This window comes from Anomaloglossus baeobatrachus, unplaced genomic scaffold (assembly GCF_048569485.1).
Source record: "Anomaloglossus baeobatrachus isolate aAnoBae1 unplaced genomic scaffold, aAnoBae1.hap1 Scaffold_5117, whole genome shotgun sequence".
Lineage (NCBI taxonomy): Eukaryota > Metazoa > Chordata > Amphibia > Anura > Aromobatidae > Anomaloglossus > Anomaloglossus baeobatrachus.
The window spans coordinates 189-20,563 of record NW_027444477.1 but is presented as its reverse complement, the minus strand read 5'-3'; the positions used below and the strand labels follow the sequence as shown (position 1 = coordinate 20,563).

The 20,375-nt window shown below is 46.4% G+C and overlaps 1 long non-coding RNA gene across 1 annotated transcript; it reads left to right on the top strand.

The window, feature by feature from the left end:
- The first annotated feature begins 1,193 nt into the window (after positions 1-1,193).
- Positions 1,194-13,805, top strand: LOC142282577 (uncharacterized). Its single transcript, XR_012744467.1, has 3 exons — positions 1,194-1,296; positions 6,618-6,709; positions 6,795-13,805. It is a non-coding gene; the product is annotated as an uncharacterized LOC142282577 (long non-coding RNA).
- The last annotated feature ends 6,570 nt before the right edge of the window (positions 13,806-20,375 follow it).

Below are 20,375 nucleotides of genomic sequence, written 5' to 3'. Positions count from 1 at the left end.
ACTTCATTGTAACTTGTAATAATTAATGGAAGGATGACTGCTGACAATCCACATGTAAACACCCATAACGCGCCCATTTTATTAGTTGTGATCAGTCGATAAATGTGAGTGCAGCCCTAACCACAATAAAAAGCATGTCTTGTGGTAGATCTGATCAGAGAAATCTGCTTCTTTCTTCTCTTGGTTTGATTTTTCCTTTATGGCAATAAAAGCAGACAGTTGGTGCCCATAAAGTTCTATGGAGACGGGGAGGGGCGGCGTTAGAGGCAGGTACAGAGATTTTGCTGCAAGCCTTCTCGAATTGACAGGAAGGCTATGTTGTTTGCCGCAAAAAAAATCAATATTTTACTGTCCCAGTAGAGTGAGATTTCTGACATCTAATTTTGCTCACTTTTGTTCCTTGCAGATTGGAGGCATCTGCAGCAGCTCAATTTTCAGCGGTTTTCACCCGTAATGAATAGGGAAAACATTTATTTATTTAGATTTTTAAAAAGAGTGAATTTTACACAGTTGTCCTGCAAACAAATGATCAGATCTGTCTGCTCCAAGCCCTGAACGAGTGCACGTAGCTTAAGGCTGTGTGCACACAGTGCGTTTTTGCCTCGTTTTTTCTTGCAGATTTTCACAAATCTGCAAAGATGTCCTTTATGCCAGGAACGTCTGATACTCCTGAAGTGCTGTGCACACATGCAGGATTTTTCTGCTGATTAAAACTTTTTTTCTTCTTTGCTATATTACTGAGATATGGGCTTTTGATGTTTAAGGCGCTCAATATGCAGAGATTCTTCCTAGGGGCATTTACTTTCCCCCTATATGATGCCGCCCAATCAGAAGAAGGCAGCATCATACAGGGGAGAAAAAAAACCTGCTCTCCCAGAAAAGGTGACAATGGCATTTTCAGGCTGCTCTTTGTTATAGGGCGGGGAGCGGCAGCGTCTGTCACATACCTGTCACATACCTGTCACATACCTGTCGCATACCTGTCACATACCTGTCACATACCTGTCGCACGTCGTGGAACCTTGTATGTGACACACAATGATCTTCTCTGCTCTAGCACTTCCTTTTTTTCTTTCCTCCCTCCTTTTTTCATGATATATCCCCCTGCCTTTGCAGACTAAGCCTGTCTCTTTGCATTGTATCCTGGCTTGTAATTGCGCCTAACCTATTTATGTGTTTTTTCTTTTCAGTTCAAGACCACATCTACAAAAACTGTATCGGTCGTGGGCTGGATGGCGATGATGATGGATGACCCTGAGCACCCTGACATTTTTCTACTTACAGACTCTGAGAAGGGTAAGTGTATACAATTTGTGCGCAACGAAGGTTGATTTGGATCTTTCATCGGATTTCTCAATACTAACTACACTGAATAGAAACAACACTTTTGGTTTTCTTCCCATTTTTCAGGAGCTGAACTCTAAGATGTGTTAGTGAACGTTTCTCCTTTGCTGAGATAATCCATCCACCTCACAGGTGCGGCATATCAAGATGATTACACAGATTATTGCACAGGTGTGCCTTAGGCTATCCACAATAAAAGGCCACTCTAAAGGTCCAGTCACACTAAGCAACTTACCAGCGATCCCAACAACGATAGGGATCGCTGGTAAGTTGCTAGGAGGTTGCTGGTGAGCTGTCACACTGCGACGCTCCAGCGATCCCACCAGCAACCTGACCTGGCAGGGATCGCTGGAGCGTGGCTACACGAGTTGCTGGTGAGCTCACCAGCAACCAGTGACCAGCCCCCAGTCTCCTAGTTACAGCACACATCAGGTTAATTAACCCGATGTGTGCTGCAGCTAAATGTGCACAGAGCATGGAGCAGCGCACAATGCTTAGCGCTGGCTCCTTGCTCTCCTAGTTACAGCACACATCGGGTTAATTACCCGATGTGTGCTGCAGCTAAATGTGCACAGAGCAGGAGCCGGCGCTGACAGTGAGAGCGGAGGAGGCTGGTATCAAAGGTAAATATCGGGTAACCAAGGACAGGGCTTCTTGGTTACCCGATGTTTACATTGGTTACCAGCCTCCGCAGAAGCCGGCTCCTGCTGCCTGCACATTTAGTTGTTGCTGTCTCGCTGTCACACACAGCGATCTGTGCTTCACAGCGGGACAGCAACAACTAAAAAATGGCCCAGGACATTCAGCAACAACCAACGACCTCACAGCAGGGGCCAGGACATTCAGCAACGACCGGCGACCTCACAGCAGGGGCCAGGACATTCAGCAACAACCAACGACCTCACAGCAGGGGCCAGGTTGTTGCTGGATGTCGCAACGTCACAAAAGTTGTTCGTTACCAGCGATGTTGCTAGCGATGTTGCTTAGTGTGACGGGGCCTTAAAATGTGCACTTTTATCACATCGCACAATGCCGTAGATGTCCCAAGTTTTGCGTGAGCATATAATCGGCACGCTGACTGCAGGAATGGCCACCAGAGCTGTTGCCCGTGAATTGAATGTTCATTTCTGTACCATAAGTCGTCTCCATAGGCATTTCAGAGAATTTGGCAGAATATCCACCCGGCCTCACAACCTCAGCCCTCGTGTAACCTCACCAGCCCAGGACCTCCACATCCACCCGGCCTCACAACCTCAGCCCTCGTGTAACCTCACCAGCCCAGGACCTCCACATCCACCCGGCCTCACAACCTCGGCCCTCGTGTAACCTCACCAGCCCAGGACCTCCACATCCACCCGGCCTCACAACCTCGGCCCTCGTGTAACCTCACCAGCCCAGGACCTCCACATCCACCCGGCCTCACAACCTCAGCCCTCGTGTAACCTCACCAGCCCAGGACCTCCACATCCACCCGGCCTCACAACCTCAGCCCACGTGTAACCTCACCAGCCCACGACCTCCACATCCACCCGGCCTCACAACCTCAGCCCACGTGTAACCTCACCAGCCCACGACCTCCACATCCACCCGGCCTCACTACCTCTGCCCACGTGTAACCTCACCAGCCCACGACCTCCACATCCACCCGGCCTCACAACCTCAGCCCACGTGTAACCTCACCAGCCCACGACCTCCACATCCACCCGGCCTCACAACCTCAGCCCACGTGTAACCTCACCAGCCCAGGACCTCCACATCCACCCGGCCTCACAACCTCAGCCCACGTGTAACCTCACCAGCCCAGGACCTTCACATCCACCCGGCCTCACAACCTCAGCCCACGTGTAACCTCACCAGCCCAGGACCTTCACATCCACCCGGCCTCACCACCTCAGCCCACGTGTAACCTCACCAGCCTACGACCTCCACATCCACCCGGCCTCACAACCTCAGACCACGTGTAACCTCACCAGCCCAGGACCTCCACATCCACGCGGCCTCACAACCTCAGCCCATGTGTAACCTCACCAGCCCAGGACCTCCACATCCACCCGGCCTCACCACCTCAGATCATGTGTAACCTCCTCCAGCCCACGACCTCCACATCCACCCGGCCTCACAACCTCAGACCACGTGTAACCTCACCAGCCCAGGACCTCCACATCCACCCGGCCTCACAACCTCAGCCCACGTGTAACCTCACCAGCCCACGACCTCCACATCCACCCGGCCTCACAACCTCAGCCCACGTGTAACCTCACCAGCCCAGGACCTCCACATCCACCCGGCCTCACAACCTCAGCCCACGTGTAACCTCACCAGCCCATGACCTCCACATCCACCCGGCCTCACAACCTCAGCCCACGTGTAACCTCACCAGCCCAGGACCTCCACATCCACCCGGCCTCACAACCTCAGCCCACGTGTAACCTCACCAGCCCACGACCTCCACATCCACCCGGCCTCACAACCTCAGCCCACGTGTAACCTCACCAGCTCACGACCTCCACATCCACCCGGCCTCACCACCTCAGCCCACGTGTAACCTCACCAGCCCAGGACCTCCACAACCAGCATCTTCACCTCCAACATAGTCTGAGACCGGACCCCCCGACAGCGGCTGCAGCAATCAGTGCAGAATTAAAGAATTTCTGCACAAACTGTTAGACCCCGTCCCGGGAAGCTGCTCGTCGTCCTCATCAGGGTCTCCACCTGACGGTAGTTTGTCATAACTGACTTGAGGGGGAATTTGTTCTCTTCACTGATGAATCCCGGTTCTCGCTGTACGGGGCAGATGGCAGACTGTGTGTATGGTGACGTGTGGGGGAGCGGTTTGCTGATGTCGATATCGTGAATAGAGTGGCCCATGGGGGCGGTGGAGTTATGGTATAGGCAGGCGTATGTTATGGACAGCCAACACAAATGAATTTCATTGATGCCACTTTGAATGCACAGAGATACCGTGACAAAATCTTGAGGCCATTGTTGTGCCTCATCCACGACCATCACCCCATGCTGCAGCGGATAATGCACGGCCCCATGTTACAAGGATCTGTACACAATTCCTGGAAACTGAAAACATCCCAGCTCTTCCATGGCAGCCTGCGCCCCGGCATGTCCCCCATTGAGCATGTTTGGGATACTCTGGTTCAGCGTATATGACAGCGAGGACAGTTTGTGCCAATATCCAGCTACTTCGCAGCCATTGACAAACGATCCACAGGCCACAATCACCAACCTGATCAACTCTATGCGTGAGGTAAATGGTGGGCACACCTGATACTGACTGGTTTTCTGCCATCGCCCCCCCCCACCACGACCACCACCACCACGATCACCACCATCACCACCATCACCATCATCATCACCACCACCACCACCATCACCACCACCACCATCACCACCAACACCACCACCATCATCACCATCATCACCACCACCACCACCATCACCACCACCACCACCATCACCACCAACACCACCAACACCACCACCATCACCACCACCACCACCATCACCACCATCACCACCAACACCACCATCACCACCAACACCACCACCATCACCACCATCAACACCACCAACACCACCACCATCACCACCAACACCACCACCACCAACACCACCAAGTCTGGACTCCTCCAATACTGGATGTGCTGCCAAATTCTCTGAAAATTAATAAACAATTCGTGTTGGCCGGCGAGACTAACTAAGGGGCGTGAGCAGTGCCTGGATGACGTCTGTTCTGGGCTTCCCCTTGGTGAGTATATACGTCACTGTAGGGGCGGGACACTGTAGCATCAGGCACGTGACGTCCGTCGGAGGGGCGTGGCCTCGGCCGGTAACACGGCATCTGTCACTGCCTCAGCAACGCGATGGTGGGCGTCGCCCTGGCTGACGCTGGTGTGTGGGTATGTGTTCATTATTGGAGCGGTGCGGCTGTGGGTGTCACTCCCTCGCTCCATACTCTTGGGGGTTATTGGGAAACCTGCCTATGGGCGGCACCACTGTAAAACGTTCTGCTCTGTTTGTTTGGTGAGAGACATGTGGTTGGGCGGGACCTCTGACGTGGGACGATTTCCTAACACTCCCACAGGATATTTTAAGGGCGGCAAATTCAAAGCCCTATGCTTTATGCCGTGCTCTGACACACCATGCAGGAAGTCTGCTCCATACTGAAGGTAGGGACATGCTCTCCGGATATATGCTGTGACTCTTAATGCACTCTTGTTTGTTCTATTTGATTCTGACAATACTGCTCATTTCTTGCAGCCCTTGGTTTCTTGACCACAGTCCCCTGATGACTAAGTGAATTAAGAAACGCGTTGGGAGGTCTAAGCACAAACTAAGGTCAGAGTGTTGCCATTTGAGGGGTATTGTGTGGCTGAAGGGTCTGCCCCCCCCCTCTATTGGACAACCTTTTGCATCATTTATTTACCATAGCAGGACCTAACTATTGGTCCTAGTGACTGTTTTAAGCACTATATATTGAAGTGTGGTATATCTTGGTGTGCATATTAGGGTGACAACTGTCTGGTCACCTTATTTTTTACGGTTACGGTGGGTTACTTTGCTACCGTGCCGGTGTCCTAACTTAGTATAGTTGGAGCCTTTTTCGGGCCCTAGTCATTTAGGTTGGTTTTACAACCTTTTATGTTGTGTGGTCAATTATTTCTTTTTATTACAAACTATTAAAGGTTATATTTTAAAATTGTTACCACGTCACTTTTGAGACCATATCTTGCTTTGCTAATTGTAGCAAATTCTCTGAAACACCTTTGAAAATGACTTATGGTAAAGAAATGAGCGTTCAATTTACAGGTAACAGCTCTGGTGGACATTCCTGCAGTCTGCTGCCAACTGCACGTTCCCTTGAAACTTGTGGCATTGTGCTATGTGATAAAACTGAAAACTTTAGAGTTGCCTTTTATTGTGGCCAGCCTAAGGCACACCTGTGCAATAATCATGGTGTCTAATCAGCATCTTGATACGCCACACCTGTGGGGAGGATGGATATTCTCGGCAAAGGAGAAACGCTTACACCCCTATCGCTATTGGAAACGTTCACACTTGGCCAAGCTGTGTGTGCAGATGTATGGAGGGATAACTCGTGGCTTTTGAAAGTATATGAGCACCATAAGAAGAAAAAAAACAAAACTGTGTGTGTGTGTGTATATATATATATATATATATATATATATATATATATATATATATATATATATATATATATATATATATATATCCATTATATTGTTCCTTTCATCCCACAGGAAACTCTTACAAATTCCAGGCAGGGAACCGTGTGAACGCCATGTTGTGGTTTAAGCACCTAAGTGCGGCCTGCCAAAGTAACCGGCAAGCGGTGAGGAGGCGGGGGCCATCTTGTACTTGTTTTCTCATCATAACTGAGCACACCCGTTAACTTGCTTTTGTCCTCCTTCGAGCAGGTCCCCACCAACCTGATGACATTTGAGTGATCCAGTGTTTTCCCGGAGACCGGGTCTCATCTTCCTGCGAATCAGACGTCGGGGGAGGTGGACGATTACAAGGCTTCCCCTGCCCGTCTGTGGGCAGCAGCACCTTAAAGCAATGAACAAAACAGATCCAATTTTTTTAGCACTGACAGCGAGGAGGGAAAGAAGAGCGTTACTCTTTGCACCACCACGTCCGTTATCGCCCCCTGCGCCGGGCGAAGGCGCACTCCTGCAGTTTTGGACAGGATCAGCCATGGACCTCATGTTGAGATAGCCTATGTACATATATTTAGATTTATTTTTTTGTTTTTTCTCTTGTTCACGGAACCAATCTGTGCAAACCACTGCCTTAAAGACAAACTAAAAAAAATGTGTGTTGAGATGTAACACCAAATAGTGTGTGCGGGAGTGCGTGGCGTCACCGGCGTGTATCTCACTGTAGTGACCGGTATTTAGATTTTACCATTGTCAAACTCACTGGTTATGGGGAAGGACGCGTCTGATCTCTTTGGGGATGTTTCTTTATTTTTTTACCTGTACATATAAACACACATTTGAGGGTTTTTTTGTTGAAAAACCGAATTATTAAAGGACAACAATGTGTAGAAAGGACAGTGTTAATGTAGGGATAGGGTAAGATAGGCTAGGGTACGGCCAGTTTTTACAGGTGTTGGTGAAGGGGTGTTGCTTGTGCAACGTAGGTTAATCCAATCGGGCACAGTGTCCTTAATGGCTCTGACCACCTTACGGTAAATTTTGCATTTTAGATGGGTTATTATATTGTGCTGCACCTTGTTTGGTGGCAACCTGCTTCATTTATGTAGAGTGGTTATACTAGTTTATGCTTGAAGACGACCCATCACGTGCCATAACTATGTAATGGCTTAAATGCCGCTGTTCTCTTGAATCTACCATCATTTTTGTTATTTCTGTGCTTCTCCATTCCTGAGAGATGGTCTCTTCTTCCCTGTATATCTAGAGTAGGTGTGATGAACAACCGCTCCTCATGGGAGTGCTCCTCCTGTTGACCACGCCCAGTTGTCAATTAAATAAGACTGGATACACCCACCTGGAAAGGGGGGCCGATATCTTAGAAACAGAGAGGCACAGGAACGAAGAAAAACATCAGATTCAGGAAACCGGTGGCATTTACACCATATATATTATATATAATATGCATATGTATGGTTCCTTTTTACGATACAACGAAGTCCCAGAAAAACCAGCAGTATTATTTGTTTTAAATTAATTTTATGGACTTTATTTTTTAAAAATATATTTTTTATTTTTAAAAGTTAGATGTATAACCTTGTGGTTGGTAATTCTCCTGCCTATAGAGATGTATTTAGGGGGGTGTTTGCTTCAGCCTCTTCATTCCACGTGGCTGCCACTCAGACCCATATATTTGCTTCTCCCATCGGCTCCACCACAAGTTATCCCACTTATTAAATGATAACAATAGTAAATGTTATTGATGGAATACAATCAATTATCCAAAAGATAAAAAATGGACTGTGCACAGGCTGATGTGGTAATAATACAGTCCTATGTAATACTGTTAGCGTGGCCCATGCAATATCACGAGGAGGCCAGTCGCTGAAGCTGGCTGCGGGGCCGAAAGTCCAGGCACAACATTTTGAGAAGAGGCGTTTGCCTTATACCGCCACACAATGACCGCTCTGCCACACAATGACCGCTCTGCCACACAATGACCGCTCTGCCGCACAATGACCGCTCTGCTGCACAATGACCGCTCTGCCACACAATGACCGCTCTGCCACACAATGACCGCTCTGCCGCACAATGACCGCTCTGCCGCACAATGACCGCTCTGCCGCACAATGACCGCTCTGCCGCACAATGACCGCTCTGCCGCACAATGACCGCTCTGCCGCACAATGACCGCTCTGCCGCACAATGATCGCTCTGCCGCACAATGACCGCTCTGCCGCACAATGACCGCTCTGCCGCACAATGACCGCTCTGCCGCACAATGACCGCTCTGCCGCACAATGACCGCTCTGCCGCACAATGACCGCTCTGCCGCACAATGACCGCTCTGCCGCACAATGACCGCTCTGCCGCACAATGACCGCTCTGCCGCACAATGACCGCTCTGCCGCACAATGACCGCTCTGCCGCACAATGACCGCTCTGCCGCACAATGACCGCTCTGCCGCACAATGACCGCTCTTCCGCACAATGACCGCTCCTCCGCTCACCCACAAACCGCTCTATGTATACTGCTAATGTCCAGCCGCCACTCTGGATTTATATACTCCTGCCTGTGTCTTCATGCCGGTACCGAGCATATAGTTTAAAATGTGGGATTTTTTTTATAAATTGGCAAGCAGAATTTTTAGATTTTTCTATTGGGGCAGTTAAAACACTCACATTTACAGTACAATCTGGGAACATATTATAAAGAGATACTTTGGTCTTTTTTATACTGTTGCCCTATTCTTAGGACAGGTCATCAATGTTTGATTGTCGGGGGTGTGATATCCGCCACCCCATGCTGATCAACTGATGCCAGCGGCAGCTCTGTGTGATCGGAACAGCTCCGCTAACTATATAGTGGCCGGATACTGCACATCTGACCCTATTTACTGAATGGGGGTGGATTGCAGGACCCCACTGCAGCCACTATGTTGTTGATGATGGAGCTGTGCTGTTAATCACGTCCGGCCGGCACCCAGCAGTGCGGATTGGCCGGCAGTGCTGGATATTGTACCCCCATCAATCTGTTGTTGATGACCTATCCTAAGGATAGGCCATGAAGATAAAGTACTAGGCAACACCTTAGATCTCCCATCAACGGGAATCTGCCAAGATCAACATTGAATGCTGTGACGCGAACAGATTGCTTGAGCGAAGAGGTAGTGAAGATGGGAAGGTGCAGCCATCCTTTGTTGGCTCCGGTCAGCCATTGACTGTAATATTCGTGTGCTCCGTGGCACAGTGCAGGGCCAGCTGTGGCCCGTGGCAATACTCTTCTAGAATCGCAGCCAATTTACTCTGTCCCACATTGGTGACGAGCCCTAACAATATGTCACCAAAGAGCACAGGCGCCCTTTATTGTTGTAGGTGAATACATGATACTAATAATTAGTAACACACAATCTTTCCTCTGTCACTCACTAATTCCACGTGTGCTTGTGAAATGTTTCATCTTTAAATACAGGGGGGGACTATCCTCCTCCACATTGTCACTTATACACCATCCGTGCGTCCAGTTTTATAATTATACAAAGCCAGATAGTTTCCCAAGTTAAAAACTACCATGTATTCCGCAAAACAGATGCCGTGCGATAATATTGCATCCGGTTTTTGTAAACCTGTTGAAGAACTTTACACAATGTGGGATAAACACAATTCACATTGGTCCACGTGTGGTCTGTGTTCTACATTTGGCACTCACACCAGAAATACATTGTAGGTAAAAATGAAGAAGTCGTCACTCGCCGTTCACCCTTGTGGATCAACTTTCTTGATCGGTATGGCTAAGCCCCGGTCTGGGCTGAATGTCCAAATACAGAAGAAAAGAGAAATCTGTCAATGTCAACGAACCCCGTGGCAAAGACATAAAAAAAAAAACCCACTTTCTTTTAATGTATCCAAAATATAAAAAGTCAGACAAGGACATCAAAATTGAGGTAGATTAAAAAATGCATCCTTGGAAACAACGCGTTTTGGCTTATGTCTTAATCTTGATTTAGGCATAAGCCGAATCGCATCGTTATCTGCCACAATTTTGATGATCTTGTCTGATTTGACTTTTTATATTTTGGATACAGTAAAATATTTTTTTACATCTTGGCCACGAGCTTCCGTCACATCTCCGGATTTCTCTCTTCTCCTGCATTTACAAACACATTCTGATAATTTTTGTGAAAGATGAAGCCTTGAATTCACCTTCTCTTGCTTTCCCTTTGTGCTTATTGTATATAATAGGACAGATAACGACTTTGCAAGCCATACAGGCTGTCTCATAAAGTGGATATTTATGGACTAGGGGATTTATTTCTCCAGTAATACAAATATCTGCAGTTTTCGGCCCATCCCCCACTGGTAGATCACATATCATATGTTGTATGAGGTCGACACCCCATAATTTCATAACCAGTACAGTGAAGCTACTTTTTGTCCAGTTTGTATATAGTTGGACTGTGAATATAGATTGATTTTTCTTTGCCGGATAATGTTGTTGGGTAAGTGACTGAAGCAAACACCTCCTGTTCTTTTTGCTTTATTATTTTTTGTTGATCTTTTTGGTGGCTTTACACATTAGATTTTGTTGCAGAAATGTCGGTGACGGCCTCTTTATTTTGGAACTTGTGGAAATCCCTCTTTAATTGACCAGTACAAATTAGGTGGCAGGTTGTGTGGTTTTGTACCACTTCTTGCCACGCTTTGCCACATTCATGTATCTTTATTGTGTAATCCTCACCATCCAGAAGGGTTTTAGTTTTTGCCTTATGGTTGACATTCTGCCCTTAGGCCATGTGCCCACGAGCGCTCGTACGTGCGGATATATTCGCAGGTACGGCCGCATGTTTCCCGCAGCTGCCCGCCGGCAGCCGCAGCTATTTTTAGCTGCGAGTTTCCAGCGGAATAAATCACGCGATTTACCTGCGGACGTCCCGGCCTCTATCTCCATAGCGGAGGGCCGGGATCTCCGCAAGTAAATCCGCATGAATAATTGACATGCAGTTAAGTGCGGCTGAGGGATCTCCGCAGGAGATTCCGCAGCCGCACTTTCTGCAGCGTGGACACAGACACTCCCCATGTCCCATAGGGTAACATAAGGAGTGCCTGTACATGCTAGAACCTGCGGATTTATCTGGAAAATCCAGAAAAATCCGCAGGTTTTCTGCGGCAAACTCCGCAGCAAAAAGCTCCCGTGGGCACATAGCCTTATTGTTTTGATTCCTAAAAAGACTATACTGGCTTTCCAATTCAAACATGATGCAGTCAGCTTTATTAAAGGCCTCTTTTACACGGTCCGTGGTATAGGTACGTGTGTGTCCGTGTGTGTGTGTGTGTGTGTCCGTGTGTGTGTGGAGCGTGTGCTGTCCATGTGACATCTGCATAGCACACGGACAACATGAACATCTATACTCATCTATCCATGGTGCTGCTGTGTCCAGTGCTGCTGCTTCCGGTCCTCAGTGCAGTGAATATGCATGAGCATAATGAGCGGGGGTCAGAAGCAAGTGACAGCAGCGCTGAAGACAGCAGTGCTGGAGAAGGTCAGTATAGAAAATCATTTTATTTCAGACACGTGGTTTTCTCCGGTACGTGTCACACAGATCACATCAGTGTGCAGTCAGTGTGACACCCGTGCTGCCGGAGAAAAAGGGACATGTCTACGTGTGGAGCGCACAGACACACATATGCTCCACACAGCGCGTGTGAAAACACGCAGGTGTGAAAACTGACGTCACAAGTACCGGACACACGGACAGGTGAAGGGGGCGAAAGGGAAATTCTTCTTAAACAAAAAACAACTTCTCGTCAACAGTCGCGGTACCAAGCGCATATAAATTGTGACACCCTGTCCTTCAAGGCTTGTATATGAGCTTAATGTTGAAGGAGCTAAGAAAGCTCCTGGACCCAGATGATGAAAATCTGTAACGAGAGCCCTAAATTGTCACAATTTATGCTTGATTGGGGGGGCGGACATTGTTGGACCAAGTTTGAGGCCAACTTCTGCACTTCCTATACATTCACCCCTCTCAATGTTCCTTTAGGGGTTTTTTTTATATATTTTTTTGCAGATGGAAGCCAATTGCTTTTTTTGGTAAAAAGAAAAAAATTACATTTAGCAATATTTTAAGTCTATACAGAGACCAGCCAATGGTTTCACAAGGATCTGTCACACCTATATTGACCACTTGACTCTCAGGAACAATAGTCGCCCATAACCTAGCAGGTAAGTCTGTAAATGCCGTATTCCATCCATAAGGAATTCAGAGGTGTCCTTTTTTTATTTTTGTCATGGGATAGGTCAGCACAATTCACAAAACGATAGTCGGTAACACTTGCTCCCCCAACAATCAGGCTGCAATGGCCCAATGTGACTGATCTGTGCACATAGTTCCATTGTTGTTGGCAGCACATTGTCCTGTTTAACCTTCATGCTGCTGAGAAGGATGAATTTTGGTTTACCTTTTTTTTTTTTTTTTTTTTTTTTTTTTTTTTTTTTTAGCCTTGATATAAAAAAAAAATCACACCAGATGAAGGAGCGTTCGGCGTGATACTATCTTATGTGGCTTAAAAGAAACACCTTACTCGAGACAACATTGTTTAAACAGGAGACTGTGCTGCGCAGAGCAATGGCGGTCTGCGTGCCCCTGACGGCTGGATCCGCTATCCTGTGCACTGGGAGATGCGTTTGGTCATTAAACGATTGTCAGTTGTATAAACCCAGCATAAGTTTACTAAGAAAATGGTAATAAAGTGGCTGTTAAACAGCCAAGGACCCAAGGCGAGAAGTGGTGGGGAGCAGGCGGTGACCGTGCCATGAGGCGCTGAGCATGCTCCATGAGGTTGGCAGAAGAAAGCCTGGTTAGAACACCAGTGCCTTATTAACCAGTCTTTTCCATCGTTCGTTCAGCTGTTTGCTGGAACCTAAAAAAATAAGACCTTACAATGTATAATGATGTAATAAAGTGGTTGTCATCGTGATCCAACTATAGCAGGACTGAAATAAGAACAAGGCCACAGCAAACGCAGCACATTGGTTGTCACGAGCATAAAAAGCGTTTTTCGTAAGCCTCTGATGTGTAATTCCAGTGTCAGCCAGTAGAGGTGTTAGTGTCTCCTAGTTTGACGTGAGGACCCAGCATAATGATCTCTCGCGGGGATGTGCGGGGACTCATGTTTTCAGTGATTGTGTGAGCACTTGTAAGAATCCGTGCGTGTGTAAAGTGTCCTGGGGTCTTTATTTCCTACTGAAAATAAAACAAAGTTTACAAACTTTCCCTTGTTTCCTTTTTATGTCCTCAGTTACTGATCACTCTGTGCTATGAGCGTGTAAATGCACAGCGGCATTACACAGCACAACAATGTTTTTGCTACTGAGGGTAAAACATGTGTTCTTTACTAATTTGAACATGCTGATTCCAAATATGAACTCAGAATTTGCACAGCACGTCCAGATTTTGAGTTATACTTAGAAAAGGCCATACGCCTATTCAGGCATTGTCATGGAAAATGATGTCTGCTTCTGTACTGATGTGAATGGGCTTATGCTAGAGTTGGGTTGTAGACATTTTCCAGATCAATGGAGACTGTTCATAGACTCTAGTAAAGCAAGCTTGAAAGCTGTTCTGTTGCACAATGGCAATGAAAAGCCATCTGTCCCCATTGCACATGCGGTTGGAATGAAAGAGACCTATGCTTCTATGCAGATCATTCTGAAATTGATTAAATATTCAGAACATCAATGGAACATTTGTGCTGACCTCAAAGTTGTTGCACTAGTCCTTGGTTTGCAGTTAGGTTACACTAAGCATATGTGCTTTCTGTGCCTATGGAACAGTCGAGATGACAACAACCATTATAAAATTAAACGGTGGCCCAATAGAGATGAACATAAGATTGGTAAGCACAATGTTCAACACGAATCACTTGTCGATCCACTTAAAGTTTATCTTCCACCTCTTCACATTAAACTAGGACTAATGAAACATTTTGTAGTAGCAATGGATCGTCAAGGGAATGGATTTAAGTATCTGAAGGAAAAGTTTAGTGCATTGAAAACTGAGGCCAAACTCAAAGCAGGAATCTTTATTGGTCCTGAAATCCACCAACTAATCCATGATGAAATCTTCAAGAAAGAACTCACCCCACTTGAACTAACTGCATGGGATGCATTTATATTAGTAGTTCAAAACTTCCTTGGAAACGAAAGAGCAGAAAACTATGCTGAACTAATAGACAATATGCTTCAAGCATACGAAATGCATGGTGCCCGAATGTCATTGAAAATGCATTTCCTACATTCACATCTTGACGTCTTTCCTCCAAATATGGGTAATGTCAGTGACGAACACGGTGAGAGATTCCACCAGGACATTTCTACTATGGAAAAAAGATACCCAGGTCGCTTTAACCCCAACATGATGGGCGATTACTGCTGGTTTTTGCAACGGGCCACTAGGACCACTCACAAGCGCAAAAGCAAGTGCCTGAAGCACTTTTAAAAGTACTCTGCTGAGTTCAAGGCGATTTCTTAAGCTACTATAAGTGATTTTTAAGTTTTTTGGTTTATTTACCTATACTTCTTTTTCAATAAAAATGATAATACATGTTGTGAAACTGTGGGACATAACGATTCTGTATCTTTATTAATTGCTTATTTTAATTTTCACAAAAATTGGAATAACGTAATATCCTGACGTGCTACAAAAAAACTAACTTCAGATTTGGATTCAGCGCATTCGATTTAGTATAGCGCACATGTTTTTTGCCAAGTAGCAGACAAAAAGTGTTTATTTGTGTGCTGTGTTATCAGTGACCTATGGCTTGTTCACATGATGCGTTTTGCCTGTTAAAAAACTGCAGCATTTTACAGTATTAGCAAAGCAAATGAAAGTTCTGAAATGTCATAAACATGTTGCTTACTTTTTCCTTGCAGATTTGAACCATCAAAGCGTCTCACCGTTGGGGTATGTTCACACCTGGCATTTTACGCTGCACTTTTTTCCTCTGTATGGTTTCTAGCGTGGGAAAAAAACACTGCTTATTACAGTAGCAGCAAAGTAAATGCAATTGGAAAAATCTTATTCACGCTGCATTTTTTTTCCTCTGGTATTTTTTAGCTACGGGGTGGGTTTTTTTTGTGGTTTTTTTTTCAATCTACAGCATGTCAATTCTTTCAGAAGCTTCATAGAGGTTTTCAACCATTCAAATGCATGGGGAAAAAATGCTTAAAACGTGTGTTTTATGCATAAATTTTCCCACCAACAAACTTTTTTTTTTGTGCCACAGAATAATCTGCAAATAGTATAGTCATAAATGTAAAAGTAGTGGATAATCTTTTTTTTTTTTTTTTTTTACGTGCTCGTACCCATATTCTACAAGGAGGGGAGCGGTCCAAGGTTGCTGCGTTCACATTGGCAGTATTTTGGTCAGTATTTGTAAGCCAAAACCAAAGGCGCCCAATACACATTCGATAGTGGATCATTCTGCCAGAAGCTCTCTGCTGACTGCCCCATATAGGCAACGCCAGAAGCGTCTTACCTGGGCCAAGGAGAAAAAGAGCTGGACTGTTCTCAGTGTCCAAGGTATTTTCAGATGAAAGTAAATGTTGCATTTCATTTGTAAATCGCGGTCCCAGAGTCTGGAGGAAGAGTGGAGGCCACAATCCAAGCTCCTGGAGTCTAGTGTGAAGTCTCCACAATCAGTGATGGTTTGGGGAGCCATGTCATCTGCTGGTGTAGCTCTACTGTGTTTTATCAAGACCAAAGTCAGCGCAGCCGTCTACCAGGACATTGTACGCACTTCAAGCTTCCCTCTGCCCACAAGCTTTTCGGAGATGGAAATTTTCCAGCAGGACTTGGCCCCTGTCCACACTACGAAAAGTACCAATAACTGGTTTACTAACCACAGTATCACTGTGCTTGATTGTCCAGCAAACTCTCCTGACCTAAACCCCATAGAGAATCTATGAGAGCCACCAGAACCAACAATGTTGTGAATGTCAGTTATGCTTTCGCTGCTGTGAGGCTCCCTCTTGTGGCCAGGTATGATTTGGACAGAGATCAGGTGTGCTGGAGCAATGGGCGTTTCCATTGATAACTCTCTTCCTATTTAAACCTTGGTCTGCTAGCAGTCTGAGCCAGTTCTCATTTGTTCTTTAGTTTTCCAGCCTTCTCATCTTGCTCCAGACCACATCTACCCCAGATAAGTGCTTGTTCTTTCTTATGTTGTTTTGTTCATTTTGTTCTTATCTGGGTTTGTCATTTACTGTGGTTATTGTTAGTTTATTTGCATGCAGGAATCTTCCCTCTCTGTTGCTTAGCTGGGAAGCTCCCTGCAGCTATGTTTGGAGTTTTGCTACTATAAGTCCATGTGTTGCTTCTTGAATTTGTAATTGTTCCTGTTTTCTGTTCATTGGTTTGACAAGAGCGTCTGATATAGGACGGACTGCAGATTGTGCGATCTGAGGACTTTTTGTACTACCAGGTATTTGGATTTTTGTAGGGTTTTTCTCTGGCCACCATCAGCCCCTTTCCTATCATTTCCTATTTAGTCAATGGGGCCTCACCTTTGCTAATCCTATCATCCATCTGTGTATTGTGTTTTCCTATATCACCGTAGTCTTTGAATGTGGGGGGCTTGCTATACCTTTACGGTCTATATCTGAGGCAGAGAGTTATTCATCTTTCCTTCCTTCGTTTAGGATAGCTAGTTCTCCGGCTGGGTTCGCGGTGCACAGGATGTTAGTTCACCCCTCAGCTACTTCTAGTGTTGATGGTTAGTAAGGGGATGGTGGCCAGATTAGTTGCCAATGCTCTTGTCATCTTTTTGCCAATGATCTATTGTGATCTTCCATGGTTCCGGATCATAACACAACAATGCAGACGAACTGAAGGCGGCTATCAAAGCAACCTGGGCTTCCATAACACCTCAGCAGTGCCACAGGCCAGGGTTGGGATTTAAATTATTAACATGTTCTCTGTAAACCCCGCCTATTTGAAAACCACACCCATTCTGTAACCACACACATTTTGTTAGCCACACCCATTTTCACGCACCTTCCCCAACCAAAAAATACAAGTAATTTAAAGTAAAATCTTTCCCCTTCTTCCCCTCCTATACCTTCACTCTCCTGTCCAGCCCCAGTTGCTCCAGTCACTGTCAGTCATATTGTGTTAAACGGTTTTTCTACAATTTTTAAAAAATTATTACTAAAATAGCCCTGGTAAAATTAGAACGGACGACCTTCCCCATACAGATCTCATCCCATGTGGCTGCTTTCCCCTACAGATCCCATCCCAGGTGGTCTCTCTTTCCTGCAGATCCCATCCCATATGGTCTCTTTCCTCTGCAGATCCCATCCCATTATGCCTCTTTCCCCAGCACATCCCATCATGGCTTTTTTCCCCTGCAGTTCCCATCCCATCATGGCCTTTTTCCCCTGCAGATACCATCCCATTATGGCCTCTTTTCCCAGCAGATCCCATCCCATCATGGCTTCTTTCCCCTGCAGATCCCATCCCATCATGGCCTCTTTCCCCTGCAGATCCCATCCCATCATGGCCTCTTTCCACTGCAGATCCCATCCCATCATGGCCTCTTTCCCCTGCAGATCCCATCCCATCATGGCCTCTTTCCCCTGCAGATCTCATCCCATCATGGCCTCTTTTCCCCTGCAGATCCCATCCCATCATGGCCTCTTTTCCCTGCAGATACCATCCCATGTGCTCCTTTTCCCCTGCAGATCATGTCCCATGTGGCTCCTTTTCCCATATAGTTCCCATCCTATGCAGCTCCTCTCCCCTGCAGATCCTTTTCCCATATAGTTCCCATCTTATGCGGCTCCTCTCCCCTGCAGATTCTTGTCTCCATGCATCTTCGGCTCACTGAGCGCTTACCTGCTCCAAGCACTGGCGGCTTCTCCTCTGTCTTCCTTCCTCCGTGGCACTCTGCACACTGACGCTGGCAGGCGACAGGAGGAGCAACCTCACCACACTGCCGTGGCCTCTGCAGCGTCGCTGCACGCCGGGTCAGGGAGCAGACAGGCTCCACCGAACCCAGAAGTGCATCACGTAAGGAGGTATGGGGATTTATTTGTGTTAGTGTCTTGAAGACACTAACACAAGTGAATACAGAGAACCAGATCGCCGGAGCAGTTTCTTGCCGGTTCGGGGAAACAGCTACTATTTTAACAACTGATTTGCCCGAACCGGCTGAATCTCACCCCTGCCACAGGCTGATCGCCCCCATGCCACATTGCTGCATTGATGCAGGAATTCATGCAAAAGGAGCCGCGACCAAGGATTGAGGCATTTACTGTACAGACTTTTTAGCAGACGCCAACATTTCTGAGTGTAACATCATTTTTTCAGTTGTTATATATTCTAATTTTCTGAGATAATGACTTTTGGGATTTCACTGGTTTTAAGCCACAATCATCAACATTAACAGAAATAAACACCTGAAATTGATCCCTGTGTGTGTAATGACTCTATAATATATAAAACACACGTGAACTGGATCCCTCTGTGTGTAATGACTATATAATATATAGAAATTTAATCTATAAAGCTGAGTGTATGTATGTGTGTGTGTCCGCTAAAGGAATCCGCACAGTCGCATTTACAATCACCAAATTTTGCACAGATGCCACATGTGACCCAGGGAACGTCAGACTGCTTTGAATTTAGCCCCGCGCTTTAGTTACTCTCCAAAAAAAACTGCCTCCATTAAAGTGAATGGAGCTGTGAGCTACAGGCTAGTAATAGGAGCTGTGATTGGTTGCTGTAGGAACAAAGGACAGTCATAGTATAACAGGCTTATGTGTGAGGTAATATGATGTCGGTGGAGAGACAGACACAGACTGAGAGACAATCAGACAGGCACAGACAGAGAAAGAGGCACACGGAAAGAGACAGACAAACAGGGAAAAAAAAAAGACATACACACAGAGACAGATACACGGGGAAAGAGGCAGACAGGGAGACAGACAATGAAAGAGTCGGACGGACGGGGGACAGGGTCGGACGGACTGTGCTGTTTCTATTTGTCTTAGTTAAAACTGTTATTTAATGTTTTTCATGCTTGTCTCTGCTGCCATCTACTGGTCAGACCTTTCGGCTCCTCTGTTTCTTTTGTCCAGCCCATGGGAGTGTCTGATGACCCTCTCGCATCACATCCTGGTATGTTCATTCCAAACCAGAGTTTGTGAGAACAACATCCCTTATTGGAGCTGCTAGGAGCAAAGTCTTCTGACTGTAGTAGCTTCAGAGACAAGCATCACAGGAGAACTACAATGCCAAGTACTTGGACCGCTGTACTTCTGCATGTCCTTAACCTTTGGAGAAAATAAACCACCATTGTTTCATCTCAGCATGTGCATGTTTAACTCTGGAGCGCTCTGGTCCTGTCTGCCTCACCTATAGGAAAAATGAAGGTAAGATTCTCACAACCTCTCACAACTACGCGCCTTCAATCGCCTTTAAGTGGGGACAGAACAGTCAGAAGACTGCTTAACAGCCCGAAGCAAGAACTTCCTGGAGAGCCCAATCAGTCAGAAGACTGCTTAACAGCTCAATACCCCGGCTACAGATCCCTAAGAAACCTGTAACTTCACTTTAAATCTGCCTAGCAACAAGCCTTGTGCACTAGTCTGCCTGCAACAGTGCATGCCTGGAGAAGCCTTAGGGTATGTGCGCACTAGGCGTTTTTTTCACGCTGCGTTTTTATGTGCGTTTTTGTCTCAAAAAACGCACCCGCGGCTAAAAAACGCGGCAAAAACGCATGCGTTTTTGCCGCGATTTGGTGCGTTTTTTGCTCCGTTTTTGCTCACTGCAATTTTAATCA